Here is a 26,086-nt window from a genome sequence, read left to right on the forward strand (position 1 = left end):
TTAGTGCAGTTGTAGGGGAAATGGCAAACTCCGCTGCCCTGATCTTTGCTTGTAACAAGCCCTCCAGCACCCCTGCAAGGAATTTTATTTTAGCTTGATGGGGTTTAGAATTTAATTTTCAGTGGTTCAGAGTTTGTGACCCTCCAGCACACCTGAGCTCATGGAGTACAAAAGCATTTGCTGCTTCTCCTCACCACACAGAAAGATACTTGGCTGAATTCCACTTGTAAGTTTTAGACCCGGGTATCTGAGGTATAAAGAAACTACCCACAAATATTCTTTTGAACCAGCCCTGCATATTCCTAGAGCTGGGCTTCAGAGCTTGTCCAGCTCCTTTCAATCATTTGTGGAAGACTGGTTTTTTTGTCTGTAACAAAGGTTGGCCAACTCACAAGTGTCCTGAATTAAGAGTCCAGCTGCACCCCTGTGGTCGCAGGCTCACGGTGCTGGATCCCACTGCGAGCCACAGCTGCTCTTGTCAAACCAGCCAGAAGCAAGTTGCTTCCATCGTCTTGTTGACAGTCTGCAGACAGAAATGACCGTGTAGGTTTTTTGCAGAGTACAGTGGGCTCCCAGCTTAAGCACAAAATGGCCTGGAGGTGAGGGTTGTTACCTCTGGTTTTACTGGTTTTAGAAGAGGCTGCTTTCCTGGCCCACAGTGCACTTGCCAGGGTGTGGGCCAGTCTGGGCAGCCGAAGCTTGCTCTCCAGTCTCCCAGAAATATCAAATACAGGTTATTGCAGTGGAGACACAGGGACGAGGGACCCTGTTTGCTGGGCCAGTGACACTGTGAACAGCACCTGGCCACTGCCCATTCCCCTTTGGAAAGGTACAGTGTGGGCGCCCCAGCCCCTGCGGCCCTGGGCAGCCTCCCCAGGGCTCCCCCCAGGCCTCCATGCTGGCTCTGGCCCCAGCACCGTGCTGGGCTGGGGGTGCCTGTGACAGGCCTGTCCCTGCTAGGGTGGGCTCGGGCCTGTGCCGGGGGCACACGGGGTGGAGGAGCTGCACAGCCAGGGGAGCCGCCTGGCAGAGCCACCTGCCACCACCGCACCGTGTTTCCTTTCCATCTCCTGAGCCTCGCCCGTTCCATGGATCCCAGCTGCTTTGGAACGGAAGGTGGCTCCGATGCTGACAAAGCGCTCGGTGGGCTGGGGGAGCCGGCAGTGTGTGGAGTCCCCAGCCCCGCGGCTGTGTGGGCACAAGCACAGAGAAGCAGCTGCTTTAAATGGCAGGATCCCCGCCATGCTGTCCTCATTAACATGAAACTGGTTTTATAAATGGTGCTTGAAGCTTTTAGATATTTGCTGGCCAAGTTTGAACCTTGCTTCTAATCCTCTGAAGTCATTGCCTGAGACCTGAAGGAGCTACCGGGTGCTGTTCCTAGAGCAGGACGTTACCCCTGTTCTCGTCCAGCCCAGGCGAGGCAAGAGGCAGCGCTGAGAACAAAGGTCACCGGGCCTGCCATTAAAGCTCTTCCGTTTGCCTCACAAATAAATGGGATGGACCTGAAAGCGGTGACAAAACCGCAACTGCATTGGCATTGAGGAGCTGTGGTGGGATACGCCACAGGATGGGCCATTAGCGTTTGGCTGAAGCAATGCTAATCTGACCCTGAAAATATGCAGCCCAATTACTGCCACTATGCCACCAAAGTAATGGGGAGCTTGGGAGTGGGACTGATGAGCGGCTTCATAACGGGCTAATGAGCAGTCTGGCTGCTCTCCATCAAAGGCCTAGTGGATGTTGGTACAAGACCCCTGGGGTGGTACAGGAGGAGAATGTGCAGACTGGGAAATGTCCAAATACAGCATTAAAATGCAGCATGAACTGTGTGGAAGCTTGTGCTTAGCACAAGGATAAAGCAACTTAAATGTGACAGGTGCGTGAGAACAAATACGTTCTCAAAAGGGGCTATATTTGCATTATAGAAAGCACAAGGAATAGATTAAATGTATATTTAGGGAAACCATTTTAGACTTAGAGCTTCTGGGTGGCTGGAAACACCTTTGTTCCAGATAGTGGAGGAAGCTGCCAAAAAAAAATCTGTGTCCTGGCGTTTGACTGGTGAGGAAGAGTAGAGAAAAAGGGAGAATAGGTAAGAACTATGGGTGAAAAAGCAGGTATTGCAGGTGGGAGGTAGCCTGGGAAGGAGCTGATAAGTGACAGAAGAGATGGGCAGGACCTGAAGAGGACTTTAGAGAGAGGCTGGGGATGGCGAAATGTATCAGATGCATGAGGAGCTGAAGCCATTAATCAGGCATTTATATCTGCTGTCTCATAAACAGCTGATAATCACCATCTCCATCCCTCTGTACTGGAGGTCCATGAGAGCTTTAACAGGTTTCTACTGCTCCTCATTATAGGTTAACTGAAGGACTTGCTGTGGATCTGAACATCTAAATCCTGCTTATTAAATAGATGAGAGATCAGTACTGCTGGACTGTAGGATGTTTTTTCTTCTCAGCTTTTAATTTTTTTAAGAATCCATGAGCTGAGAGCATTAGTAAGTTGGAAAAATCAAGATCTCAAAAGTTAGGCACTGCCTATACATCCTAAATTCACCTCTCCGATGATGCATGATGCAATTAATTTTAATGAACTGTTCATGTGCATGCAAGAGCTGACCTGTACCTGCTTTTGCTGCCTCCTTATGCTCCTGCCAGCATAGCCCCTGCAGGTGTTTGGTTACCTACTTTCTTCATAGCTGGGAAATAGGAGATTACACGGCTGATTAACTGGGATTCAAGATACCTGTCCTTGACTGGCAACTATTCCTGCATGTGCTGAAATGTTTTTGGAATCATGTCCCAGGTTAGGTCAGAATTGGATGTAAGTAACTTAACAATCTCCAGTGTGAGTAAAATAGTTGATATAAATCACATTTATTCAAGACATGATTGAAAAGCATCTGTCACAACAGCACATGTTATGTAAGCCTGCCCAGCACACAGGTTAGGTCCCTGCCCACAAGTGCTGATGACTTTCCTAATCAGCCTCTAATTTCTTCCTTCCAGTTTCTTGCGATGTAATGATACTGCTGCACAGGTTCTTTTATTCCTGCATGATCTCTCAGAGGCTTTTGATGGTGTGTTAGCAACCTGAGAGGAGTGACTTGCTTTGGCGTGGCTGGGTGATGATCTCAGAGGGACGTAAAACAGGTTAAGATATTTTGCAGTGTATCATCAGTTGCTGCTAAAGTGCCAACACATATCCCTTGCCAGTCAGGCTGCAAGCAGCAATCAGATCCTGCCTGTTATGCTTTTGATGAGGGAAGTTGCTTGTGTCTTGGATGTAAAACTATCTGTGACTGACGTATTTTGCTTCAGCTGCCAGAGTAATAAGTTATTTCTGTGCAGAAACTGAGATGTAATTATTCCTGATGGTGTCATGTTGACTTGCTTCTTGTACTGCTAGGTAAAAAGGTAGTTTCTGTAAATACAGGAAACTAAACCCAATTAATAATAAAAAAGGATGACTTCTGCAAGTGTATGCCTGAATGAAGAAAGAGAAGAGATGTGTGTGAACACTCATTCCAATCAAAATAACAAATTTTCTGGCAAGTTATTTTTGATCCTTTCTGTCCATTCCTAATCAACATTCATAGAAGGAGATATTGTTTGTGAGAACTTCTCCGAGAAAAGGAGCATATGAATATTAATAGGAATTACAAGAAATGACATGCAACTGTGTGTGCAAAATCTGTATGGGTGCCCATTGTGTGATCTTGATTGATTTTGCACAGTTTTGCAACATCTCTAGTAACAAGTATGGGTGCAAATATAGCATCACATGTCTGATCAAACCCTACGGGCAGTAAATAGCTGAATATTCAAACTGAATGAACTCTGGAGAAATCTCGGCTTAGATCTCTTTTGCCTACCACATTTAGTTCAGAAATAAATATACATATATTTTACTAGGCTGTTAGGGCAGGCAGTGGGGAAAACACATACTGACTTCAACAATGTCAGGTTTTCACCTTAAACTGTTCAAGCACAACTCGTGAACAAACCAGCTGAATTTAGAAGTTAATCCTGTGACTGAACAACTGCACAGAATTTCATACTTGGGCCTGGGACTGCTGCTTCTGCTGCTTTCAAGTAAAGAATTAACTGACAATGAATGGGGCAAAGCAATGAGTCTCCAAATGGGGAGAGAGAGATACTAATATAGGTATAAAAATCAAATGTTTAGAATTCAGAATTGTTTTCCTGTTTTGCACGAATACATGTAATCTCAGGTGGCCTGACCAAGATGTTGTGATTTCTGTTTCATCCCGCCTCCTTCTCCTCCATCATCAGTGGGGTGATCATCCTGATGCTGAGGTGCTGTTAGTGCATGTACTATTAAACTGTGTGGTATTTAATCCTTTTATCCTAAGTTTTGGTATTGCACATGGTTGCTCTTGAGTTTCCAAATAAATCTGAATTAGAGATGAATTTTTAGAAAGATTTCTGCTTAACCAGCTTGGGATGCTCTAGTTTTGGTTTGGTGTATGTTCCATTGGAGTGTATTTTTCAAAATAAGGTGTGGTTGTTTTTTCTTTTTTTTTTTTTAAATTATGTTTGCCCTTCACCTCTTTTTCATACTGAATGACAAAGTGCTTGAAACTGTTTCATTTAATTTCACTTTGAAAGAGTGCTAATAGTTTATCTGCGTTACTGCTTCTGTTCCTTCATTGAATGGCCCACCCTTCTTGTATTCTCTGAACCTACAGGCTCCAAATTCACTGTGGGTGTGATGTAACATCTGGTTGAATAAAGTTGCTTGTAAAGGGCTCCTAAATAATAATAACAACAGTAATAAAACTCCCAACAAACCTATGAAAGGGGAGATGTTAATTTAATGGGGTGTAAATTTATGGGAACATTTGGAAATATTTGCTTGACTCCAAAAGCTGTGTTCATAGGTCATTCCCTCTACAGTGCCCTGGGAAATAGAAACAGGAACAGAAACAATGAAATTAAAGGTGGTTAGAGTGCTGCCACCTTTTGGTACAAAATTAGGGAGAGCTGCCAATATTGACTTGGGGAGAAAAGTCTTGTCTACAAATAAATGGCAGTGAAAAGGCATTACTTGGATGTAACCTGCTTGACAAGAATGTTATGCCATGTAGCTGCTTTTCTTTCTTCCTCCTTTGTGCGATCCTTCCTTCTGTCAGTTCTTTATTTGCCCGTTGTTTTCACTAACAGTTTTCATACCGTTGTTTGTCATGTTTGTATCTATGATGAATGCAACATGAAACTGCTTACAGCATCCCACAGCCTTGAGAAAGGATGCTCTGATGCTTCTTTGAGGAGGAGCAGTGGCTTAAATCAAAGACGTGTTAGCAGCTGAGCAGGTTGTAGAAAATTGCTTGACATAGAAAAATGACTTGTGTCTAAGTGTTGCTTGTCTTCTGGCACTCTAGAGTGAGGATGTATATTGAGCTGGTTTATCAGTCTCGCTAAAAGTCAGTGGTAATACACAATTAGACTTGAAACGCTGCTTCTTCTTCCATGCAACATTCAGGTACAGAAAGAGATAAAGGGAACAGTGTGTCCCGTTTGCGTGCAGTTTTACCTCCTGCCACTATGTGTTTAAGTGCTTCTGATGAAAAATTTATGCATTAACCCACAGGAGAAGGGAGAGGCTATATAGACAGGTCATAGGAAATTGTTTTCAGTGCGGCTTCTTGCACAATTGAAAGCACATGGGACCGAAACAGAAATCTTAATGTCTTTCAGAAGTAGGTTTCTTGGGGGACATAAAAGATGCCACCTAGAGAGACTCCAGTGCCACTTCTGAGACTTTGGGATGGGAGGTTGGCATGCAAATATCTGTAGGACTCTCTAATCCCTAATTACTGGATCTTGCAGGAATGGAGACAGTACCTTAATCAGGAAGTGGCTGATGTCCCCACAAAGCACCTGTGCAGTGCCGGACACTGATTTGTGCTGGGATTAATCCTTCACGGAAGAGTGCACAGCAGGGTATCAGGGTGTGCTGGGTTACTGACTCTCCCTGTGTGTGGAGGTGCTGTGAGCAGCAGGCTGCAGGCAGCTAGCAGGTGCATAAGGTTTTTAATAACAGTTTTCAGGGTTGGTAATGACAGTAATATTTTATTAGGTGAGAAAGCTACTCATTTCTTTACTCTGTAGGTTCCAGTTTATAAATGATAGTTAAATAGTACTATAATTTTACTTTACAACATATTCAAGTCCTGGAGTAGTACTTTCTCACAGGAGTAGGTTCCTTGACTTTAAAGACAGTCACGTGAACAAAGATGCAGAATCATGTCTTGCATCTGTATTGTACATGCAGCATGTAAGTTATCGGATGGATGCTCTGGTTATTATTCCTGATCATGTTATGAAGTCAGTGTGATTGGTTCTATCCCAGGGTGGGGACTGATAGTGAGTAACTGAGAGGAAGCTGCAAAGGGAACTTAGTTGATACACAAAATACAAGATGTCAAGATCTGACATTCTTCATCACTTATAAGAAGACATCTAATAACTCATAAGTGAATGTAAATGTCATATCACTCCTAAAACATTATGCATTCTCTATCAACCAGAATAATGAATGATTTACAAATGTTCCAGTGCACAAAATACCAACAAAACAAAAGTGAAGCATGAAATTAAATTGAAGAAATAAAGTGGAAAATAATGATAATGCTACTGTACCTTCTTCATTATTACTTATCTGGAAGGATCTCAAAGCTCAGTGGGCAGGATGGCTGCTTGCTGGCTCCAGACAAATCTGACCACATATATATAAATACTCATTCATCATTTATATATACCTGTTGGCACAGAACAGGTTTTTTTCTAATTCTTTGTGGACTTGGAATGAGGCAGACATAGCATTCTGGGAAAAAAAAAAGAAATTATTTTTGAAGGTTTCTTTGCAGTTGCAAGTACTAGAAAATTAGTGTTGGCAGCAATAACATTTGTAATCACATGACTCCAGGAGCTGAATCCTGTAACACTTCCCCCAGAGTGACCAAATGGGGGATATTCCGTTTTCCAAACATCCTACAGGTTTTGTGCAAGGGTCAATGAAAAAGGAACATCATAACTTCTTAGTTTTTCTTATTTCTGTGTTTGTATATTCTGTGGCCAATCTTCATTAAACATTTTGGTCTCTGCTGTGCCTGAAATATATCAGACATATTCTGTGCCTGAAATGTCCATGCTATCATTTTCACCCTTCCTTTTTCTGTCCATTTCTAGTTTCCTTTGGGGATTTTGGTAGAAGACACAGTTGTTGTTGTTTGTCATATTTGGGATTTTTTTACTCAAACAATAAGTTGTTGGGTTTTGAGGTTTTTTCTCTAGTAATTTTGCAAAAGTTCATCTGCAAAATGTCTTCTGAAAATCTGAAATGTATGAAGAAAGGTGTCTTTAAAAATTGTTCTTCAGAAGCTTAAAGTACAGAAAATACTGGGACTATTTCCTTTCCTATATTCTTGGTGAGCTCTGCTCCTTTTAAAAAGTAACAAAGCCAAGTGGTAATTAGGAAAGAGTATATGTTTTTTAAATCACATAAAGGCAAATTCAGAGACTACACAGAGGCATCATAAGCGCATCTCCTACTGACATGTTGTGGGATTCTGGTACCTAACTGTAGGTTGCCTGTAAAAATCTTCTCCGTTGCTGTACATTTTAAAATTAACATTTCTTTCAGGGCAGGAACAACTGGGCTAAGCTGGCTTCTGGGACAGAGGAAGGCTATCATTATACACATGTTTCAGCAAAAAACACCTAACGCTTTACACTGACCATATGCTTCTGAAGCCTTGCTGCTAAGGGTGCTTTATTTAGAATAAGCACTCCTGGGCAGATATCCTCATAAAAAATGAACAAAGCAGTTATCTCACATCAGCACTTACTGCAGCGGCTGTTACTATGTTTTCACATGCGCTTGTATAATGCGGTTTCCATATAAACAATGAGTCAGAGACTGGAAAGGGCAAAACTGTCCCCAGGTGGGTTCACAGCAGATCCCAGGCTGAGTGGCAGTTCAGCTGCACATGGTACGTTTACTGGTGGGGTGTGACTGGAGTGGGTTGTGCAAGCCTGGCTCAGCTCATGCCTGTTCCCTGATGCTGTCATGCCATAGGAAATGGCAAGGAAACTACACAGGGCATAAATAAACCTGGTTCTTGTACTAGCTTCTAGAGTAACATTTGCTTCCAGGTCTGTAAGTTACTCTTTTTTCATGACCAATATACCCCTTCCTCTAGCTGTCTTTGCTGCCAATATTCTTCCTCTCCAATGCTCTTCTACCATTTCTGTGACTGTCACTATCAGAAGACATTTCCTTCTGTCTTGCTCCTGCCTTGCGGTGGCCTCCTGGCTCACCTCTTCACTCCTGGCTCTTTCCTTGCTCCAGATACACCAAACCTGCTGTCCTACATCCCTTCCGCTTCAAGCGAGGAGGCTGCATTCTTCATGGCACTTTCATAATGCCCATTGGCTATAATTTCTTGCTTGTCAAAAAGACAAGGAGTATTCAGTAGGGGCTGGCTGTGCCAAGCTCTTTGCCCTCTTGTCCCAGAGCAGGAAGAGGAGAGACACAGCTGGTAGTGGAAGAGGGAATGTATTGCAAAATTCCTGGTGGCAAGCCAGAATCCAGAGGAGTAGAAGTAAAAGGAAAGGGCTGAAGACAAGAACAGACATCAGAAGCCTAGGGCTTTGACTTGCAAGTGTTCTGTGATCATGAGAATCTGTATTTTAGGATCCTGACCTGAACTTTCTTAAAGAAACAACGACTAATTGTAATATGATGTTGTATGGACCTAAAAAAAAAAAAGTGTAAAATCTATTTACAAGCATCAGCTGTTGTATTCTGTGCCCCTGTAAAGTCCATGCCCTGACCACCCAGGTTCTCTGAGCAGTGCTGGGAGCAAGGCATTATTTGTGATCTGTGGAAATCTGTGCCCAGAAAAGGGGTTTCTTTAGCAGCGGTGTCCTGGGAAAGGGGCAATTTCTAGGATCTGAGAAAACCCATATGGAAATACCCTTTCATCTACCAAGAAATCAATCCATAATCTTTCAGAATCTTTCCCCAGAATTATATTACTGTGTTTTGTTAAATTATGTAGGATTTTAACAGGATTTGTGTAGAACTTTACTAGTTTATCTGTTAGTTTCTTGTATCTTTCTCTGCCATGAGATGAGGACCCCAGTGATTAAAGCCAGTGCATCTGAATGACTTGCATCCTCCCCGCCCCCCCAGTTCATTAATTTTCCTATTGTAGTTTTTCTTTTCAGATGTTTATTCGATGGATTGATCGCAGGCAATAGGCACAATTTGTGTCATAGTTTCTTGCAGTGACCTGATGAGTCACGTGATTCATGCTGTTCTCTCGCTTAGAGAACACATTATCAACAAAAATATTTGCAGGGCAAGATTTTCCACATCTGCTCCCAAAATGGCTGGAACTGCTCTAATGCTGATGTGCACAAATGTTTGTGTGTGCAGTATTGAATTCATGGCAAGGGGCATTTTATTTTTACTCAAGAGCTGTGTGTCTGAAGAGCTGTGCTGATATAAGTTCACAGCATGGCTTATGACTTTAATAAACCAGCATAATTTTTCCAAAAGAAGCCCTACAACAGCATCTTGACCTTGTTCCCTCTCCTTGCCTCACACAGGGAGCATTTTCAGAATTCCTTGTTTATACCCACTGATAACATTATAACTAATGAACAAACCCTTTGTGGAAACTCCTAGGCAGACAATAGTGTTTATAAACAGAAATTACAATATATACTAAATCACTAAAAATGAAATAGTTAGTACACCAAATAAAGTAAATGCATTTTAGTGTTGTCTCATTATAAATGCTTAATCGCTTCCAGCAAAGTACTGTATATGCAGATATAAATATTAGATACCTATTTAAAAAGCCTTACGGGAAAATGGACAAACCTGCAAATTAAATATGTGCTGTAAATTCTATAGTAGTTCAGCAGAGGTTGCCAGAGCAGTCACTGTAGACTAATATTTATTGAAGATGATGCCTTTCTGTTATAGATAGTGAACTTAGTGATCTGACCTCAATTTCTCATTGTGATGTTGGTCAAGTCTTTTTGAAAGGAACAGAAAATTGTATTGATTATGCAAAATGTTCATAAAGCATTATTTTATGAGGGAGAACTGGGTGCACTAGAAGAGCAGGCTGCGGGCATTTAGTTGAAAACTGAAGTGTGAGGAAGGATGTAGGAATGATTTAGAACCATCCCAGATCCAAACAATGTGTCTCCTGGGAGCTGTAGTTCAGGTGTCCCGCGTCCTCCTTTTCTCCTGCAGGTCAATGTTCTCAGCTAGCTGGTGACCATCAGTGGCTGACCTAGGGCAGGGACCCTCCTGATGTGCTGTGATGGTAACATGGCAAATGGCTTGCACTGGGCTGTGGGAATGGCTGTCCTCTCCAGAGGAGCAGTGCAGCAAAATGCAGGAGGTGGCATTCAAAAAGTGAAAATTTTATTTTCAAGAAACAGCTTCTGTTTTTTCCCCTCTGGAAAACAGGTTGTGCATGAAAGCGTATGTGCACAAGTGCCCATGAACAAGCAGAAGTGCCAGTCCAAGTCCTCTTAGTCTGGAGGAAAAAGGAAGAGGTCTGTATTTTGGCTTTGCTCTCCCCATCGAAGGGGCTTCCATCAGGAGCTGGGGAGCACAGAAATACTTGCTGATGGTGTGTGTAAATGGGTGGGAATGGAAAGACCTGTCTCCTGGACTGACATACCTGCATCGTGCTGGTTTGGTGACTGTGGCAAGCCCATCCCTGACCAGTTTATAGAAGTTTATGCCTGTAGTCTGTATGCTGCTTCCCTTCAGTCAGGACCAAATTTTTGTGGGGAACTGGAGCAGATTTCCTCCAGCTTTCCTCAAGGTAAACACTGACTTCTAGTTACCAGTAGGGAAACTGAGGCATGTAGAAGTGACATGAATTGCTCAGGGGTATTCAGTGACATAAACATAGCTCCCACGTGTTGACTATCCTCCTAATCCATGCTCAATTTCTCCTGTAGGGCATTTAGCAAATAACTAGGGCATGCTCACAGTCTATTAGCTGTTACAGTACACGAATGGGCTGTCCTTAAGGACTAAATAATAAAACAACCTGTTATCTAATGTGTATCTGTGTTTTGATTTTTGGAGGGGAATTTGATGGCTAGACTGCCAGTCTTTCAAGTCAAAGTCTACCTGACACTCCCCCACCCCACCCCCTTATGTGCCTTGTGCCCTTTGATGAAGAGAACACTTGTAAAGGTTAATTTCAGTGCTGTTAAACTGATAGCTCTTCCCCTGAAGCTGATGCAAGGCAGACCACTGCATTAAAAAAAACTTTTTTTAAAAGCCCAAAAGGAGGAGAACAAGTGCAGATAAGCAAATACATTAGGCCTAGGCAGTGCTTGTCATTTTTCTTGGTGAGCCCTGTGATACCTGATGTTTCACAGGTCCTGGAGGCAATGTGACTCTATAAAACTTTCGGTTTATTGAAGAGAGGCCATACCGCAGGACAGTAGAAACACTGAAGCTTATCAAGCCTGTGTTTTCTTGAGTCTCCACACAATTCTGCTGGCACTGTGTCCCTTTACAGTCTTATCCTCCTGACACCTCCAGCACTGTCCTTCATCCTGCAGCTACTAGCAAAGCAAGAGGCTGCACGCTGCTTTTGAGCAAGCCTTTCCTGGCCAACTGGTGTAATAAAAAGGGTAACGAGGAGTTCAATGGTTTTTCCAGTAAGTGCTAGATTAGGTCTCTTTCCTCAGTCCTGCTTGTGATTTTCAGGAGACTGAGGACAAAATAACATACCTACAAAACACCTACTCCTTTGTCAAACTTCATTAAGGCTTAGCCAGCTGTTTGGAAAACTCTTTGGAAAATTGGGCTGGGAGGACTCACGTAGGCAGTATAGCTATAAAGATCCAGTTTCCTTAGGAAACTAGGCTAAAAATGTCTCAGGAAATGCTCTAACAGTTCATCAGTGCAACATCTGCACTGATGGACAGTGATTAGCTATCTTTTATTAAAAAACATCTGAAGAGGATCTCACTGTGTACTTTGGCAAAAGCTGCGTTGACAAAGTCTCTCTTGAAGTGTCACAGATTTAGGGAATACTATTGACACTGGCGTGTTTTCTTTCTATTCCCACCTCCCAGTCTATAGTTCCTCTGATTCGCATGCTGCCAAGGCAGCTTTTCAAGCTTTAGCTGTCCAGTTGGACACATAAACCAAGTTTTTGAGCAGACAGGTTTTAAGTAAAATCTATACTGAGAGCTCCTCTTCGCTTGACTACTAGATGAAACATTCAGAACAAAATCAAAAAGTAGCTTTAAAAATTAAAGAATTCTAAGTCCTTTTTTAAGGATAAAATGGAAAGTATTTCATTGGTTACTTCAGGGAAAAATGAAAAGCTACCATGAGATCATTCTCAGCCATGAAGGATGAAGAAATCTGTAAAATCCTGGTTGTGAATCTCAAGATGATGCTAAACCCACCTTTGAACTAAATGGGAAGAGTCCAGGCTTTGCCTGAAAGGCACCAGGACTCAGGTTTTCAGCTTTTTCCTTCTCCTTGATCCAGGAGAATTGTGACTCTCAGTGGAAAACTGTGTGAGTTGAGAAGTACAGCATAGTAAGAGCTGTGCTAAAGGTTAATACAGAAGTGTTAAGCTTTCTGTGCTTGGACTCCAGCCTGGAAATCGCCTCCTGGCTATATGGATCATTACCAAAGGGAGGTACATTATGGAGACCTTCATGATTCTGTGGGGTAAAGAGATAAGCAAGTTCTGATAAGATTTTTCTCTGCCTTATGCAGAGGTTTCCTTGCAAAGTTGCTCTCACATGGTGTAACAGCAGGCAAAACTAGATTAAAATTAAAACAGAAGACAATTTAATTTTAAAAATTAAAAAATAAAGCACATGGTTAGCTTTCTGACTAATTCTAGTAAGCAGAATGCCATACCATGCGATCATCCTGGATATAGTCTTTTTCAATAGCACTTATTGAGAATCTCATGGCAGATTTTGTGACTACAGCATACCCCACAAGCCAGCACTCGTGTAGGGTTGTTGAGCACACACCTAGGCTGTGCCCGAGAACGTGCAAACCTCGTGTGTTCCTGTCGGCTCTGCGGTTGCTGAAAGAACTCCAGGCCTTCCAAAATAAAAGGTTTCTATTTTTGGAAAAGTGAGTCTGCAACAGCTAATCTGAGATTGAAGGTTCATGCAGTATGTTATGGAGAGGGGATCTCCATCACTTATTTTCCACAGAACTCTCCTGTTTTTTTCTGTGTGCTGGCCTGCACATGAGGCAGGATCCGAGCCTTGGATAGGCACCGTACAGGAATCTGGTGTAGGGGATACTTATTCTGTTTCTCTCACCTGTTTGCAATTCTGAGAATGTAACTATAGTTGGGAGGATATATTTTTAATTGTGTTCTTGTGAAGCCCTATTTTGCCTGGGTCAGCTGGAAGAAGTCCCCTTAAATAACTAGCATGAAGAAACGGATGATGGGGGCTAGTAATGCTTCCAACATCAAAGGGGTAGAAACACAATAAATCCTCAACACAAGCTTAGGGTAAAGACAGATTTCTGAATATTGAGGTGAGGGGGGACTGGCTTACTGGGTGAGACCAAACCTCAGTGCAAAAGCTGAAATGATAATTGCAAAATCAATTACTCTTGATAATTGTTTGTGTATACTGTTTTTTCTATGAGACAACACAAAGTAATTCTAAAACATCTTTATTATGGACAGGTAGATTGTCCTTTCCTGACACTCTGTGTATGGCCATTAATGGTTGTATCCTCACCTACCTGGCCTGCCTGAGGACAGACAGGCTGCTTGTTTGTCTGTGTGATCAGGTCCTTCTCCTTGGTCATTTCAGTTCTCTTTCCTCTTTCTGGTATCAGTGCCCATAAATTGGCCCAGCAAAGTGCATGTGTTCATGTCACTGGTGTGTTAACTAACGCTCCTGGTTGCTAGAAGATGAATGGAACTGAGGCATATGTCTTGGCTCATGGCAAATACACAGCTCAGTTTAAGGAGTACCGAGAGGATGGCTGTGTGTTTGCATAGCAGATGTCTAAATAAATTAATGGTACACATCAAGACATGAAGTAGGATATGGAAAAAGCAAGTTCTTTTTCTGAGCTACTTGAGATTGTACGATTTGGATGGGCAATCTTGCAAGAGCTGGAGATTTGTAAAGACTTTTAAAAGTATTCCAAGAAGTGGCCCCTTAAAAGGCTTTTCATTTTTTAGCATGCCTGGATGTAAGCAAAGCCTGTTCTCACTAGCATGCTACCATCATTATCTTTCCAAGCAGAATTAAATCAGATGAGATTTTCATATGAAATGGAAATGTATACAAGGGAAATAGTCATCAGGCAGTGGTCATGGACAAATTTTTAAACAGATCAGATGAAATTTGTCTTTAATAAATTTTCTTTAGCCTTGGTTTTACTTGACCAAAACTAAGAGCTTCTTTCTACACACCTCAGCATCAAAGAGTAATTTTTTCAGGAAAATGCCTCTAATTAGCGAAGAAGGGTGTTTCATGGTGGGAGATGGTCTTATATGTAGACTGTATATTGGCTACACAGATAAAAATATTTTAAGGCTAAGAATATTTTGTTGTAGTTGAGAAATGCCTGCTTAGTGATTTCATGTAGGATGTTACTATATAGCAATTTCTGTAAAATAGCAGTGAAGGCATGTTTGTGAAAGACTTGGCTCCTATTCAGATCTCAAATGAGCCCAAGATCAGTGAAGCAGGAGACACTATTTGTGCCAGCTTGGTGTGCTCAGCCCTGTTAGCAGGTATGTGGTCCAGTTCATATCCATTTAATTAAGTTACTTAGGTTACACTAGGGGAAAAGAAAGTTGTTTGCAGGACAGAAATAACTGATTAAGAAAAGCAAGGTACCAAGTAAGATGGACTAAATCAAAAGTTTTTATTGAAGCCTCTGTACCTCACAATTGGGGATATTAATGAACACAGATTTTAACCATTTCCTGGCTTCGTATTTGCAGAAGCTAACGAGGTTTTACTATAATAGCTAGAAAGTGCAGGCACTTAGGATCACATTATAGGTGAACTGATTCCAACTGGGGCACATGGATCTTACTTGAAAAAGTTGAATTCAGCATTACAGAAATTGAACACCCTGGGAGGAGTTGTCAGTTATCACATAGGTGTCTAGGTCGGTTGCTGTAGTGATTTGCTCAGCAAGGACAAAGGACATTACCACGGGCATGTGCCTTTGAAACACCAGACAAGTAACTCAGTGTGCCATTCTTCTGGAGAACCACCTCAGCATTTAAGCTTTGCTTGTTGTAAACCTCGAACCAATTAAGCTAACATCAGGTTTTTAATTGCCTTGGTTAAGCTTGTGTGGACCTCAGTGTGCGTACTCATAAATCAATTTAAATGCAAGTTGTACCATGTTAGTGAAATCTGCATTAAAGCAGCACAATTCTTGCCCCTCCCTGCCAAAAAAAAACACAAACAAAAAACGCCCCCAACAACCACTTAACCAGACTTCCTTTTACACAAAAACAAAACCCAAGAGGAAAGAATTCTTAGTGACCCAGATTCCCTGGCATGTGGCACATTGCTCCAGCACTGGCCTCTTTGTTGTGCTGTAGCTGCTGATATGGTTACCCAATGTGGAATCATGAGCGGAGATGGGTCTTGCAAGGGAGGGGAGCTGTGTGCAGTGGGAGCTGGAAGGGCAAGCCCAGGCACTGGGCTATGCAAGGGCTGGCACTGCCACTGAAACCTAGAGGAGCAGAGGTGAGCCCTGGACGGCTGCGGAAACCTCATGGAGAGGAACTGTTTGCAGCAGGTGGTTAAGGGGTCTGCCTTCCTCAGCAGAGAAACGGAGCTGCTGCTGCTGCAGGTCTCCTCTTGGTCAGTGCCCCAAAGCATCCCACTGTGTCCCACCTTGTTTTAACACACCACAAGCTGCAATAAGGTGTTAATCCCTTCTTGCCAGGTGTGACCATGTCAGCTTTGCCTTGAGCGGAGCCAGCTGCAGATTACCTTTCTTCCCCAAATCTTAGTGTTTTCACCTCAAGCCTCTTGTAAATCCAGCTTTGATTCAGCGATTTTATCCTCATGAGTTTTTCTGAATGGGAAGGGAGAAAACAAGCCTTTCTTCTCTCTGCCACGCTTCATTAACTTAAACCTTCATGAGTGGAGTTTCCTTCTCGGTTGCCTCAGCCCACCTACTCTGCAGGCTGCATGACTTCTTATGGCTCCTTGGGGAGAGAAGCAAATGCTTCAAAACTCAGAAGAAATCTGTGATCAGTCATGGAAAGAAGGAAAAAAGGACACTTGTTTGCTCCTGCTCCCACCTGCAGAGACTCTACTTGGCCAACGAATGCAATGAGTATGCTGGGTGAAAGCCTACCCAAACCCTTTGGTTCTCACTTCTACTTCAATTCTTGTTTTTCTTCGTGTTTTTTTTTTTTTTGTTGTTCTTAATCAGCCAAAGCAGTCTGGATATAATAAACACAGCCACAGCAAATTATTAAACCTTTAAACTGTGATTTGCAGTGCCACATTGCTCTTGCTGCTTACTTCTCTGCCTGTGTCTGAGAGCCTGGCAGTCCCTGGGGTGCAGCACTGCTGAAAGTTTGCAGCTGCAGGGATAAGACAAAATCAAGAGGACCATGTGAAAGGTGGCATCACTGCGCATCCCTTGCTCAAATAGGAAAGAAGTATGGGAAGAGGAAATTTTCTTCTGAAAAGCTATGGAAATTTCTTAGGGCCAGATCCTGTATAAGTAAGTGCTCAGCAGTGAGGAATCCTAGTGTCTTAGAGCACTACGGTTTATTATTTTACAGGTATATTATTTGTCAAGAGCTTTTTGGTTTCTCTATTAATCCTAGTTACATGAATGATCAGTGTGGAAAAGGACATCATGTACACAGCAATCTTGCATTCACTGAGGCCTCTAGGTCTGGAATTCCTATAGCTGTGAAGCAGCTGCAGTGCCTCCTGAGCTCTTGTGATGCTCAACCATGGGATAAGATAAGGATCATTTAATAATGTACATAAGCCCTTAATGCCTGGTTATGATGGTATGAAAAATTGTGTCCATCTGTGCTAAAGAGGACATCCTGGATTTGTGTAGCTCACATACAAGGCACAAATGACTTACCATTAATGAACTGAGCTGTTTTAAGAACCCATGTGTTAGCTAAGAGTACATGTGGATGGTTGTAGTAGCACAGTCTATGCACCATTACTTGTAACTTGCTGGTGTAAGTGATTCTGGAGCAAGCTTCCTTGAGACACCCATGCTAGAAAGGACAGACAAGATAACCAAAGTAAATATAGTTCTGTGTGTCAGATGTTTTGATTGAGAGAGACTGCCTTGAGGACTGATTTGGGTTTTGGAACATGCTGAGTATCCTGGAGGTGGTAGATGAGTTGTTAAAGGATTTATCGGATTTTCTCAATTGGATGTTGGATGGGAGCTGGTGAGTAAGGATGCGCTGGAGGAGGGTGCCAGCTTCATCAGCTGTGTTAGCCAACAGAATCAAGAATGGGCAGATAGACTTCTGATAGAAAATGCAGAGGACTAAGGATGAGTTTATTACCGCCTTCTGACTGAGTTTTAAACTTCTCTGAGATGTCACTTCACTCTTAACCTATAATTCCCCTTCTGAATCTTCCACCAGCTGTTTTCAGACAGTTATTTTAGGCCTGGAGCTGGGGCTGTACCTGCACTTAGCGAAGGGGGAAATCTCCATTCATGTGAGGACAACAAATGTTTGCCAGAACTAGGCTGGAGTTTGGCTTGTGCTGGTCCAGAAGGAAGAAGAGTCATTTTCAAGAAAACCAAGTCCTTGAATTGCAGGAGGTCCTTCTTGTATACACAAAACCTGTGTGAAAATCCTGCAGATGAAAGTGGACACTGTTGTGCAGAATTGTAACGCAGGGACATTATCACAAAGCCATCAAGCATCTTTTATATTGATAACATATTTGTATATTTTTTTCTTTCCTTCTGCCTCCTTTTTCTTAACTGGATGTCAGCCACATGGCAAGGTTATTCTGTTAGACAAGCTGGGAAATGACAATGACAGGATTATAATTAAGTGCCAGGACATGCAGCCAACACAATTACCATCCTGTTATTACACTGGATGATGTGCTAAAGAAGCTCATAAAAATGCTGTAAAGAACATAAATCATAGGACATGTATACAGTTGGGGAAGAAAATGTTTCCCCCTTTGTTAATGCCCAACCAGCGCTAGATAACTCCAATGAAAGAGATGTTTTCTTGCATTGACAGCTTCCCTGCTTTCAAATGAGTCTAGTAGCAAACCGCTTTTTTTTTTTTTTTTTAAGCTTCATGCGTGGTGCTGCAAATCATCAATTTTAAGTTAGTGTTTTTCCCTCTGTTTTCAGTCATTCCTTTCCTTCGTACCAGGACCGTTGGCATGTCTGGCCACATCTTACCAGTTGTCAGGCTTCTTTGTCTTGGCTTTGTGCAGGCATCTGTCACTGCCAGCAATACTGTTCTGTTCTGATTTTCTTGGATGTCGTCTTGTTAAAATAACTAAACTGAAGCAAGTCTGAATCTTCTCACTGAAGGTAGAAGACCCAGGGAATTTCTGTGAAAGATGTCAATTACACAAAACACTGATTAATAGCATTGGCCTCCAAGCCCTGTTTTTAGTCTTCATGCTTGTCAATGTCTACCTTGAGTCAGAAATTTTTGACGTTCAGTTCAAAAGGGAAGCTGCTCTGTTAGTCAGATCTTTGCCCTTGCAGACCTTGGGTCTGGAGTTGAACTCCTCTAAAAAAGCAAACTTCCTAAAGCAGGGCTGGCCAGGATGAGCTCTGATGCTTTCTGTAGCCAAAGGTAGTTCTGCTGAAATTGTAGTGCTTCGCCACATTGCTGTTTTGATGATATTTTTGTTTCGGATCATCTTCCCTTTAAAAAGCTGCCATTCTGATATCTTCAGAAAAATGACAAAAATCTTTTTCATCTTTTAATTGGCATGGCTTTCTGCTGTACTGCATAAAGCTAAAATTTCAAATGGTCAAATTATATCAGTTTGAAAGCCCCAGCACTTTGAAATGAAGTGTAAAAGAAGTTAAATTTTCCTCCACTGTCTGTTTTGATTTTTGATCTAAACATTCTGGTAATTTAAATGATTTGAGGATATTTAGGGCTTTGAATTCTAGACTAATGTGCTAAATCTGCAGCCCTTGAAGTGCTCATGGTACCTCAGATCTGCTCCCAGCACCTCCAATGCCTTAATTCCTTTTTCAAGGTTAATTGAGGACAGCTTCAGTCTGAATGAATAGGTGTCCAAACCACAGACTGTTCCTTCACTCTACAAAACACCCCATGCTCCTGTTGAGCAACATCACAGGATCAGGCCCCCTCTGGCTGGACTTTCATCTCATTAAACTGAAATAAAAGCAAAGAAAAGGGGCTTCTGCCAAGCCTGTATTGGTACAAATTTTGAAATATGGAGCTGGTGAACTTGATTTACTGTCCCAATAGTTGGTAATTAGCATGGCTATTTGTAAATGTTGTGCTGCCTAATCTCTACTCCTGGGGGTTTCACCAGTCTAATCTTGCCCAGACATTAGCAGTTCCTCTTGCTCTGATGTTACCTGATGTGTTTTGGGAGCACGGTCTGGGCTTGGTGGCGGAGGCAGAGCGGTCTGTGGGACCTGAACAAAACCTCCAGGCCCCCATCTGAGCTGGCCCCAGGGGTGCAGCTGTGATTCTCTGCAAACTGCCTTTCTGCAAGGGGTAGCTGAAGGGTACTGGTAGGTCCCTCTGGGATGAGAGGTTTGCCAAAGGCCATTGGTAAGGCCGTGCTGTCTCTGGCTGGATTTTTCTTTCTGTAAATTCTTCTCACATCCCGTCGTACATAATGGAGAGAACTGCAGAGATGACAGGGCTTTATTATTACTTATTATTATTTTAAACTTACTCTTTTATGAAAGGCAGGACAAGGGGCTGCTGCCTGACATTTCAGTCAGTTCCTTTTTTTCATATTTTAAAACATAATGAAGAGCCTGATGTACTGACAGGCAGCTGCAGACAAGCATCTTGCTCATCAAAAGACTTAAACGTAAGGGGAGTTGCTCGTTCAGCACTGTTCTGCTGGGACACAGGAGTCTATAAGGGACACAATGCATCCATACGTGCCCAGGAGGATCTGCAGGTCTCTTGGGGGTGCAGAGATTCAGGCATGAAGGGGGAGCGCAGGGGTCAGTCATGTAAAAGTTGCTTCCTCAGTACCATGGCTGGCTGGTGCGTGCGAGCGCAGTGGCAAGGGGTGTTCTCTTGTGTGTAAGTGCTCCTGTGGGTGACAGCGGCTGTGGTGCCGTTGTGGGTCCAGTGCTAGCTATGTCTGTGCTGCTGCCCAACGGGCTGACTCAGGAGCTTGTGCCTACATGCCAAAATCAGAAAAGACTGTCCTCATGTAGTGGTCATGGGGTCCCTTCCCAGCCTGGAGGAGTTTGCTTCTGCCTCCGCCGCTCGGTATGACCCAAGTGCCCCCAGCAACACCCATACAGCCGTGGGAGTTTTTTAAGTTTCTGTACTGCCCTCCGTAAGTGGAAGGGAATGGATGGGACAGAGAACCTGGGGATTTTCTGAGCACAGCACTGCTTGGCTGCAGTTGGAGATGTAGCAAGCAGGCAAACAGTGCCTGCAAACTGCTCTGCCCACGCAGCTGCCGCGGTGGCCCCTCTGCACGCCCCGCTCAGCAGCTGCTATCTTTGGATCTCGGTGGCTTTGCTACCCTGCGGCTGCTGCTTATTCCCAGCACTGCTCCTCTTGCAGGGGCCTGTTTCTGCTGATCCTGTTCTTTTTGTTCCTGGTGTATTTTTGTCATCGACTGAGCGAGTGGGCGAGCTACTCTGTTTGTTGCATTAGCGCTCTCTGTACCATGCTCACGCAGGAGGGGAGTGGGAAGCTGCCGGGCTGAGCCACGCAGTGGTACAGGTGCTCCTATGGGCTTGCCTTGACCAATGCTCCTGCTCTGTGGCTTTCTCGGCTCCTGAAACAAACAGGTTAGCATCCGGTCTTCCCTTCTGTGCTGAGGCAAGAATAGTGGAGTTGCATTTCTGGGGTGCCCAGTAATGCAGTTTACTGCAGGCCATGCTGCAGGAGTACTGGAGACCAAAATGTACCGGGGTCCACACGACATATTCCAAAAGATACGTGAAATACAACCTTTGTAGGAGTGTCATTGTCCCTGTTCATCTCTTTACAGAACTTGTTCTTCTCTTTTCACATCACATCTCTTGGAAGTGTGATTAAGTATGAATTCCAGTTTTTCCTCTTCGTTTTCTCTTTCCTCCAAGTCACTTTCTAGTCCTCCTGGTTGCACTTTGGTTTGAGATTTGAACTTGCAAACTCTACATTACTCCCTGCACCCCCCCCCCCCACCCCCCCCACCCCCACCCCCTCCGGTGACTTTTTAAAGATTTCTGGGCACTGAGGGTAGGTAGATGTCACGCAGGATAGATTGCTCACTCAGGTGATGCCTCTTGGTCTGTAAGCATCAAGGTGCTCAGCTCACCCTTCTGCCTGCTGTCTATGCCACGCAGCAAGGAACAAAGTGGGCAATGATAAAAGCAAGAAAGATCATTGTGTTTTATACACACAGGCTGTTTGAAAGCTTGCCTTAAATATTTTCTGTTGGGGTAAGGGTGGGAAATGTCTGGAGGTGAGTGGCAGGGACTTGGCATACATGGCACCTGACCCTTCTTTTCAACATGTCGCTGACCCTGGAAAATTTAAGCATGAAAGACAAGTGAGACAAAGTAAAGGCTTGTGGTGTCCAAGGAGCAGACTCTGCCTCAGGAAGGTTCAGGGAGGTTTTCTCCCTTTCACATCTCCTGCCATCAGCCGAGTCTGAAAACATTTGTGTTCCCCTAATTGTTGTGTCAACTAATATAGAAATAATAGTGAGACAAGAGGCATCAGTGGCATTCAATGCTTGTGTTTGCCAACCAAAAGGGACTCAGGGTGTCAGCATTCAGACCTGAGTCATTTTAGAGGGGAGGAAACAGCAGAGTAAGATGGAGAGCTGATCCTCAGTATGGCTTGAGTTTTACATCCATGCCACTGTTCTGGTTTCAGTGTTGAATCAGAAAGCCATAGTTAGATCTGGGCCTCTTTCTTTCTTTCTTCCACAAAGATTCAGAAAGACAGCACCAAATGCACCTCATTACTTACACTAATAAGCTGCAAAACGGAATTCAGGAGACTGAGAGATCAGCAGAAATAACTCCCTTGACACACAGGGGGCTGCCCCAGCATGCGTCCTGGGGTTCCTGCTGCACAGGGGGCAGTGGGGGACCCCTCCGCATTCTGGCCCTGGCACAACTGCATAGGAGGAGGCAGGAACCCTGGGATGCAGGGGTGTCTTGCTGAGCTGGGGGTACCTCTTAGACTGTCCATGAGAATTTCAGAGGGGATAGGAAGGGCTTGGAGAGGAGAAGATGTGTTTGAGAGAGGAAATGGTAAGGGGTGGATGGGAATTTTCTTTTGTGGACTGGAACCCAGGGAGATAGTGCATGGTGGTATATGGGGGTATTCAGACAAAAGAGACCACCACAGTGCTATCCTCAAAAGGGAGAGGCAGCTGGAGTGCTGTATAAATAACAGGCAGGATAATTACTGGTGGCATTCAAATGGGAAACTGAGGCAAATCTGTTATGTATCGTCAAAGGGTGCTGGCAGGGGAGGTCTACTTTGCAGTTGCTTAAATAGCATGATTACAGACAAGGGTGTGCTGGCCATAGTGGTGCTCAAGCTGTGCCCAGCTTGGCTTTGTTCAGAGCTGCCCAGGGTACAGCTGCAGCATGGGGATTTGTCTCTGTGCCATACTCTGTGAGCCTTCAAAGGGTCCTGTGGTTGGTGTCCTCCATGGACCAGCACTGCAGATGCTGAGGTTTGGACTTTCTCGAGCAAGAAGCAGTTGTGACCAGCTGGTGTAACTTGCAGCATGTGCAGAGCTGCAGATGGTGTACGTGGTACATAGCTTAGCAACAGCAGCAGAGTCGGGAGGACTCCAGAGAGTGGGCACAGCCCTTTGTGCCCCTGGTTTTGTACACCATGTAAATTCATCAAAACAGGAATGATTTATGTACAGGGCTGGGTTGGATCCTCCTCCAAGACACAGTGCAGAATATTTACAAGTCTGCCATTTTGCTCTAGTTGAAGAGTCATACTGGGGAAAAAACAACTCTAAGCTAAATCAGCAGTGGATTTTGGGTCAGGCATTGTAACTGATGTACTGTCTTTCTGCTAATATGCAGACGGTCCCTGCTGCTTTCCTTATCTTTCCTCAAGAGATGCAATGCCAGCATAGATGCAACATGTCAGTGGCCATGCAAAACTCATGTGAAGGTGTGGAGGGTAGTGAATCAAAATGGCATGATTGCAGTGAGCTCTGTGGTATCAGTGAGACTTGGAAGGCTGATTCCCTTTGCCTTGCTCACGTTTCTCCATTCCCCTAAGAGCTTTTTGATCAGAAATTCAGTGAACAGCAAACAGCCCAATTTGCCCAGTTGACTAGGAAACAGATATTCCCAGAGCCTGCTCTCAAATAAATGACCTACTAAAAATAACTATGGTTAAAAGCAGGTGAACAATACTGTTGCAAAACCCGTCTAGCTGTTATAGTTACTGTGGCTTGCTGATCTTGGAGGCCAGAGTATTTGGGTGTGCTACCTCTGTCGGGGACCAGTGAGAGGCAGGTACGGTGCAGACTTCCAGTCTTACGGCCTGCTGCTCTCTAGCTTTTATTTGAATACATGGTTAACCCTCTTTGCAACTTTGCTACCCTCTCTCACAACTAAGCAGGCCAAGCAGGGGTCTCTGTGATCTGATGGGAGCTCCTGAAGGACCTCAGAATTGTCTGTGCTGTATCCAGCAGCAGAGGAGATGTCAGACTGAGGGGAAGGGAGCAGCATTCTGAGGCATTCCTGTTGCTTTATGTTCGTAATTCTGGGCTTTGTTGGCAACAGACAAGATAAAGCTGGTGTCTGATAGAAAATGGGGAGTCTTGGCTTGAAACCTCAGGCAACTGGATTTGTTTGGCTTTTCCTTATCAAGTTCTGCAACTGAAATGACTTCTGTTGTGTCACCAAAGAAAATGTTTCTCTAGACTGTAGTTCTTGTGCTTTTAGGAATGGAAACTTCTGTGGCAGTCTCTGACTGTTCAAAAGAAGCGACCCTGCAGAGAGATCTTTCTTCATTCTTTTTTCATGTCTCTGCTCAGCACTTTCTCCTTCATCTCTTGATAGCAGATGTGCTGAGGAAAGGCCAGGAAATGCTGCACTTGAATCCTTCCCCGGCCACCATCTCTCCCTCTCGTTTGCTCTCCATGGGTAATGTGCGCATGTATGTGATGGGACAGTTGTCACTTTGTGACTAGCTCTTGCACTGCTCTCCTCTGGGGAAGTTATGCCTGATCTGACTGTGATGTATGCAACAGAAGAATAATATTGGATTTTTTTGCATTTTAGGGAACCATGGCATGTTCAGGACTTACCTTCTTTCAACAGTTTTCATTGTTGAGCTCTGCTGTAGGTGCTGAGATAATTCTGACTACTCCCTTGAATGTTTTCCCACTTTACATTGGCTCCTTTATGTGCTTTCCCCTACTTAGGATGTCTTTTGGCACCTCTGTTCCCCTCATTTGCAGTCATGAGAAGATGCTGTGAGGGTGTCTGTGAAGATGCCTGGATGTCAATAAGCTGCCACGGTGATGGAGTACAGAACTAGCTTGGGTGTGCGCAGCAAATCAACAGTGCTCGTGGAGGCTCTGCAGAGCAGATCAGTCACCTCTCTCCTCTGCCGTGCCTGACATCTGTCCTGGGTTTTCAAGCCAGCCCTTTTCTAAATGACTTGCAGGTCACCACAGAAGGATAACTGCTTTAACATAAAAAAAAGGCAAGCAGGGTAGAAAGTCCTCTGTACATCCCATTTTAGACTTCCCTTTTCTTAAAAACAAACTAGATGGCAATACTGAAATCAAATGTTTATTAATGGAAGTGCCCAGAGTGCAATGTAACTAAGCAACTCTGAAGACTGACTTCCTCACAGAGTGCTAGCCACAGATAATTCGCTTAATGGTTGTATCTAAAGGAGCTGTCATGGGATAAGGATGCAACTTTAGAATGTGAATCACAGTGAAGGAACATAAGAATTGCCAGGCTGGGTCAGACCATTCTTGCTTATGTTTATATTGTCATTTAAAACTAAAAGTAGCTGCTTCAAAGCAAAGCATGAGAACTGGATGGAAGCAGGTATGAGAGAACTCACCCACACAACGCATCTTCCCTATCTGTAATGATTAAGAATTCTTTTCAGGCCTGATGAACAAAGCTGAATAGCTCTGCCACAATAGTGATGTTGTAATTGATACCTCTGAGTCTTCTCCATTAATTTAAATGTCAAGACTGCTCTCAAATCTTAAGGTTTCTCCTGTCTTGGTGAGTGCTGATTGTGCTCAAACTCACTTGGGACAAGATACGGGGACAGAGTCTTTCGGTTCCTTTTGCATCCTTCGGCATTCCTGCCTTTGACTTGCTGAACTGTTTTCTTTTGTGGATAATAATCAGCAGAACGCCTTAATTTTCCTAATATACTGGCACCCACTAGTTCCTTGCTTTAAATAAAAATACTTACAATTAAATAATTTCTGTCTTTTTGAGCAATGATCCTGTCCTTTTAAGCTTACCTTTATGAGTGTTTTCTAGCTCTTCTATTGTTCTCTGAATTCTTGCAGTCTCTGCTGTCCCTGTTTTGAGCCAGGATGACTACTACAGTGGTAGTATTAAGTTAGACATCTGTGTGTCCAAAGATATGGTAGCTTCCTTGAGAGAGTCCACTGATTTTGCTCTCTTGTCTGTTCTTCTCTGACTCCTGAAATTCTCAGCCTCCTTCCTCTGCTCTGGGGCATTCACATTATTTCATTTTCTCCTATATAGTCTGTCTTTATTCTAAATATTGAAAAGTCTTTGTTTTCCCCTACTTCAGAAACTGAATTAGAGAACCTTCAACACTGTTCTCTCA

The sequence above is a fragment of the Falco punctatus genome, assembly GCF_963210335.1.
Source record: "Falco punctatus genome assembly, chromosome: 10".
Classification (NCBI taxonomy): Eukaryota; Metazoa; Chordata; class Aves; order Falconiformes; family Falconidae; genus Falco; species Falco punctatus.